Source organism: Amblyomma americanum, chromosome 6, assembly GCF_052857255.1.
Source record: "Amblyomma americanum isolate KBUSLIRL-KWMA chromosome 6, ASM5285725v1, whole genome shotgun sequence".
NCBI classification, from domain to species: Eukaryota; Metazoa; Arthropoda; class Arachnida; order Ixodida; family Ixodidae; genus Amblyomma; species Amblyomma americanum.
In genome coordinates this window covers 95,557,900-95,564,591 of record NC_135502.1, presented here as the reverse complement: position 1 = coordinate 95,564,591, position 6,692 = coordinate 95,557,900, and positions in this window count along the sequence as shown.

Genomic DNA, 6,692 nt, shown 5'->3' with positions numbered 1-6,692 from the left:
TCCTGGTAACTGCTCAGTAACCAACACCGTATAAACAGGCAGCGTTGCACAAGTAATGAGACGATGTTATGAAGACAAATCAACTTCCTGCAGCATAAATTTCTCGCGCAACCAAACCTCTTACCGGCTTTCGCAGGCAGCAGCCAAGAGCCTCTCTACATTACATTGAAAAGCATTGAAGCGAAATACGGTGTATGTGACATCATTGCGACACCGCGTCAATTTTAGCTTATATTTTATTTCATGCGCATACTTCAATGCCTTGGCGCGATCCGCGCGGCAGGTAGCGGGCAATGTTGAAACTGTTCGGCCTTCCGGAAGAGTCGTGTTTTTCTTCTTCCTGCATTCATTTTCGAAACTACGTCGTGCGTGGCGCTAATATCGTGCGCAGACCTTCCTGTTCCCTTTTCCGCAAGTTTGCGGCCTGCGTCATTCCGACCGGATTGTAACGATTCGCATTATGATACATCGTTCTGGCGCACGAAAGGGGTATTGTCGTGGACGACATTATTGACATTTTTGTTTGCAACGCCTTTGGCATGAAGTTCACGCACGAACTGCCGCAGGAAGGGCACATCCAGTATCTAGATGTGTGCTTTATTTTTGAGGAAACGCGCGTGTGCTGGCAGTACAAGCCACGGTCGAGAAAACAAATTATTAACTACAAATCGGCTCATTCTAAGCTCGTGAAGAGAGCTATTGCAAAAAACTGCATCCGCTCTGCTCTAGCCAAGTCGTGTGAGCATCGAGTCCGGGAGAGCGTCCATGCCCAACTAAGGCGTCTGGAGAAGGCAGGTTTCCAGAGAGAAATCGTGGCCTCAGTGGTCGAAAGCCAGATTAGCGAAGTAAAATCTGGTGGACGGCACAGGCAGGTGGATAACACACGCCCGCAACAGCGACCTGTCGTTGTGCCTTACTGGCACAAGGTCTCGCACCGCCTCAAGAAGGTCGGGGACAAGTGCGGCGTCCGTGTAGTTTTTTCAGCTCCGGAGAAGCTGGGACGCCTGTGCCGCATAGTAAACGAACCCAAAAAGAGGTCTGCCTGCAAAATTAGGCACACCAAAGCCCTCGTCGACTGCAAGGTTGGCGTGGTGTACAACATCCCTCTCGCCTGTGGCAAACGCTACATTGGACAAACCGGGCGCTGTATCAACGAACGCTTGCTAGAGCATCGCAGGACAGTAACTTCGATTAGTGGCGGAGGTCATTTAGCTGACCACATTCGCCGTTGTTCGTATAAGCCAGCATGCAAGGCGTTTTTGGAAAAAACAAGTGTGTTAAGAAAGTTCAGGACTCAGAAAAGCCGGGAAATTTTTGAAGCCCTCTGTATTGCCAATGATAAAGATAACTGCGTCAGTACTCCCTCTATTGTGCTTAGAAGAAAGGAACTCGATTATCTGAAGGCTAACGGTGTTGATCGTGTCAGCTAGGCACAGGAATTGTGGGCGATTTGCATGAAGGCACGTGTGCGATATGGAACCTGTGGCTCTGGTTGATTGCCTTTTGGTTTTCCCGATTTTGTGCTTTTGATATCAGCTACCTGGTGGTCACATCTGTACATATAGGACTGGTTTCTGTGAATAAACTTCAGTTGATGTCCGGCGATTGTGTGTCTGTTCTTCCTTCGTCCGTGTTTTTCGTGCGCCAGAACGATGTATCATAATGCGACTGTGAACCAACTAGCCCAGCTGTCTACGCTTAGCGATATACTTTCTAGTACATTGGGCCCTGTCTTCCCTCCTTTTATGTGTGCGAATCCTTCTACGACGCTCGTCAACCTTTTAGCTGTGACCACATGCCGTGCAAGGGAACTCACGTTTGCACTCGACCATCGCCTTGTCCTGCCGGGTGTTCATGCCTTGTTTTCGCCGTGCTTCCCGTCTGCGCGTCATGCCAGGAGAATGATGAAGATCTTGCGCTCCGAGCTGTGGAGACAGATTCGGCATCTGCAAAACTACCTGCACGCCTTCTCAGCTTCTCTAGTGCCTGGACAGAGTGGTGAACACCTTTTCCGGACGTTCACTCGTGAAGCTGCAAAAACCACCGCGTTCCTGTGGAACATGTGTCTTGCAAACCTATGTGCGTTAAAGAAAGCGCCAGTGCACCAGCAACTGGCAACGAACCAAGTTACCTGTATTGGTGAGTGTAATTTGCCCGAAAGGGTTGAAGCTGCACTATCTCGTGGTCCTAAGTTCTGTGTTGAACCAAAAGAAGAACCTGTACATTTACTGTCCATGGTCAGGAACGTGGCGGCGGCAGCAAGCTCAGATGAACAGGACCGCTGTATTGCTGAAGGTGTAGAGTGTTTGAGGTATAGTGGTGCACCTTTTGCCCCCAAAATACCAGTTAGATCAACTGTCAACTTTCTGAAGAGCAATGATCTTGCCCTGTTAGTGTCGGACAAAGAGGGAGGCTTCGTGGTGATGCCAAATTCTACGTACCGTCAGAAGGCAAACGAGGCCTTGACCAAAAACTTTGCTGATAGGAAGGTGTCTTCAGCCAAGGTGAAGAAAAAGGCCATCGCTTTATGTGAAGAAATGAACTTGGAAAGATTAAGAAAGAGTATCTCCGCTTCTGATGTAAACTCCCTTAGTGTTTTCTTCACGGTAAAAACCCACAAAGAATCTGCGCCTTTCCGCGCTATCGTTACGGAAAAGGGATCCTGGCAGGGCTCCTTGTCAAGGTTCCTGCAGAAGCACCTTAGTGCCATTTCTTTAGACGACCCATTTCTGGTAAAAAATTCCAATCAAGTCATTGCATATTTTTCTGGCGTAGAAGCTTCATGCCCAAAGAGATTTGCCTTTTCAATTGATGTTGAAGATTTATTCTACTCAATACCTCACCCCGAGCTGTTTTGCGCGGTCAGAACTTTCATTGAAGACGCCGGGCCTGTGGCTTTTTAGAATATGACAGGGTTATCTACCGACAATTTTCTAGAGCTTTTAAGATTTTATCTTTCATCCACCATTGTCACCTTCAATGATCGTTGCCTCATCCAAAAAGAAGGAGTGTGCATAGGCTCTTGCCTAGCACCGCTTTTAAGCGATATATTTTTATCCACCCTTGACAAGCGCATTCAGGCGTCCCTTTACAACGCCAGCGTGCTGAAAGTTTTTAGATACGTAGACGACTACCTTGTAGTAATGAACGCGACTGAGGCTCGGGATAGGGGTATTGTCGTGGACGACATTATTGACATTTTTGTTTGCAACGCCTTTGGCATGAAGTTCACGCACGAACTGCCGCAGGAAGGGCACATCCAGTATCTAGATGTGTGCTTTATTTTTGAGGAAACGCGCGTGTGCTGGCAGTACAAGCCACGGTCGAGAAAACAAATTATTAACTACAAATCGGCTCATTCTAAGCTCGTGAAGAGAGCTATTGCAAAAAACTGCATCCGCTCTGCTCTAGCCAAGTCGTGTGAGCATCGAGTCCGGGAGAGCGTCCATGCCCAACTAAGGCGTCTGGAGAAGGCAGGTTTCCAGAGAGAAATCGTGGCCTCAGTGGTCGAAAGCCAGATTAGCGAAGTAAAATCTGGTGGACGGCACAGGCAGGTGGATAACACACGCCCGCAACAGCGACCTGTCGTTGTGCCTTACTGGCACAAGGTCTCGCACCGCCTCAAGAAGGTCGGGGACAAGTGCGGCGTCCGTGTAGTTTTTTCAGCTCCGGAGAAGCTGGGACGCCTGTGCCGCATAGTAAACGAACCCAAAAAGAGGTCTGCCTGCAAAATTAGGCACACCAAAGCCCTCGTCGACTGCAAGGTTGGCGTGGTGTACAACATCCCTCTCGCCTGTGGCAAACGCTACATTGGACAAACCGGGCGCTGTATCAACGAACGCTTGCTAGAGCATCGCAGGACAGTAACTTCGATTAGTGGCGGAGGTCATTTAGCTGACCACATTCGCCGTTGTTCGTATAAGCCAGCATGCAAGGCGTTTTTGGAAAAAACAAGTGTGTTAAGAAAGTTCAGGACTCAGAAAAGCCGGGAAATTTTTGAAGCCCTCTGTATTGCCAATGATAAAGATAACTGCGTCAGTACTCCCTCTATTGTGCTTAGAAGAAAGGAACTCGATTATCTGAAGGCTAACGGTGTTGATCGTGTCAGCTAGGCACAGAAATTGTGGGCGATTTGCATGAAGGCACGTGTGCGATATGGAACCTGTGGCTCTGGTTGATTGCCTTTTGGTTTTCCCGATTTTGTGCTTTTGATATCAGCTACCTGGTGGTCACATCTGTACATATAGGACTGGTTTCTGTGAATAAACTTCAGTTGATGTCCGGCGATTGTGTGTCTGTTCTTCCTTCGTCCGTGTTTTTCGTGCGCCAGAACGATGTATCATAATGCGACTGTGAACCAACTAGCCCAGCTGTCTACGCTTAGTGTAACGATTCGATAACCTTCCAAACCTTCCCACGCGTGCAGTTTAGTTGCGTTAAACGTTAGTGGGAGATATAAGTAATGATATAAGAGAGTACGAGGACGCCAAAGTGCTCAGGGGCACTTCGTAGTTTGACTCCTTCACTATCGGTGTGCGTGCGAAACCCGACACTTGCACAACGTGCTTATTGAATTCTCTATGGGGCACAGTTAGCAGCAAAAGTTTACGGGATGCGAGCGGAAGGAAAATTAATTATTTCTGCACAGTTACGCATTCCCAACGCATAAAATGGCAATAAGTATGAGGGTACTTGCGTGCTCCATCTGATGGCATGAATTACAGGTGATTACCTAGACTCCAGGATTCAATTCCGATCATATGCGTCCCGTAAAATTATGATGTCGACTGTGGACGTTTGGTGCTATTGCGGCTTTGTTGGAATTCCACAACTACTCGGGGTTCCGCAAAGTTGACTCCACACAACTGCCATTGAAGTTTCTCTTTTCAAGCGCCAGTGCGCAGTGATGCGTTTTTACTTCACTGCTTAGGAAATAAGAATATATTAGATAATTCCCCAGAGATGATGGTCCCGGCCCTTCCATCGCAGTTAGTGTTTACGTCGTGTTTTCAAAGGCTTGATTAAAAATTCCTGGTGTTTCGAGTTTCAGGGCGTGTTGGAAATAAAGAGATCTGTCACATTATACGGAATAAGTGCGGTTCTCGTACACAGGTGAGATATAAGTTGACGCGAACGAGAGACGCTGAGATCAAAGCTCCGTAAAAGTATCGGAAGTCCGACAAATCTTCCTCGCCTCGCACAGCTAGGGCAATCAAGTGACTCTTTTTAAAGAAGCTGTAGATTTTCTCTAGCAATTTAAGCAGGGCGCAAAACGCATCACAAAAAAAGGCGGCAATGGTGAAGTTTTCCTATTTTTAACTCCAGAGGACTGAAGCTTCTAACGAAAACCTCTCGCGAGGTGTGAAGCGTCGATCTCTACAGAGGCCAGGAAAAGCGATAGCGCGCGTGACTGAATCGAGCTTCTTTGAAAATTTGATTGCGCAACGACAGGCATATATTTAGGGAGCACTGTGGATGCAGCATCGAAAAAAAGAAAAGAGCCTCATCGTCACATGCGCTTAAAATTGTCTGGTGGTCCCCGTTGACAGAACGCGCATTTAGCAGCCCCCCAAATGCATACCGACGCAACACGTCTATGCATAGAAAGTGGACAGGCCTTCCACGTTCCTTCTTCGACAGCGTCAGCCCTCAGGACATGAGAGGCACGAAAGGCTCTCCTATAACGAGCTTCACCCCCCTACGTCCTCGTCGTCTACCGCCTCCACCCGGCCTTTCCTGTTGACCCCAACCTACCGCACGACGACCCGGTCATCCTCTTCCGGAGGTCGCCAAGTCCGATTTGGGCAGTCAGCCGTCGTTATTTTCAGTACTCCACTGCTGGCCGTCCTCCTAAAGCAGTGACAGGATAGGAACGCATACTATACGTCACTCCTTCACTCGCAGTCGACGGCGGAACCCATTACGGCTCCAGAAAGAAACGGGGGCTTTGACCCACATCACGGCAGCGTGGCGAAGCTGACGCCGCCGCCGCCGTAGAGCCCTTGCAAGCCCTTATAGAAGACGGCGCTTTAGTCGAATCAGTTAGGGTGTTCCCGCCTGTACCGAGGCCTCAAAACGCCAGAGCAGCGGGTCACTCCCTCCCTTGTCTCGCGAAGTCTCGCCCGGCCACACTTCAGCACGCGAGCTGCAGCCTTCACGACAAACGTCAGTCAAGTTTATACGACTAAGCGTACGCGTAGGCACGCGTCGAGTCCGCCCTTGTGTGGGTGAGAGTTCGCGTACGAATATATACGTGTGTGCGTGCGTATGTGTACGTACAGAGTTCCGGCATTGGCAATGCCGGCCTTATAAGAGCGGTTACTAAATCGAGCGAGCGGAGCTCCATAGACGCGGCGCGTTCCACGGCGGAAGCAGCCTGCCGTCTTGTTTTCTTGTGTACGGCCCACTTCCTGGAGACGTGCCTGTGTTCGAAGGGCCCTATACCGGTCGACTGGCATAGCAGGAACGAATCTGTGCCGGGCGGCGTACCTTCACTGCGCGCCTCTCTCCCTTTCCTTTTCTTTTGCTTGTTCCACGCCTTCTCTTTTTTATCGAATACCGGGGGCTTGATTGTTTCGTCGTCGTTAAACTGCTATTTTGATGATCGTCGCATCTACAGAAAAGTGTTCGGGGAAACCCAAATGGAGGGGGGGCGGGGCGCATATTGCTCGTGTGGAACGTAGAACGAACCC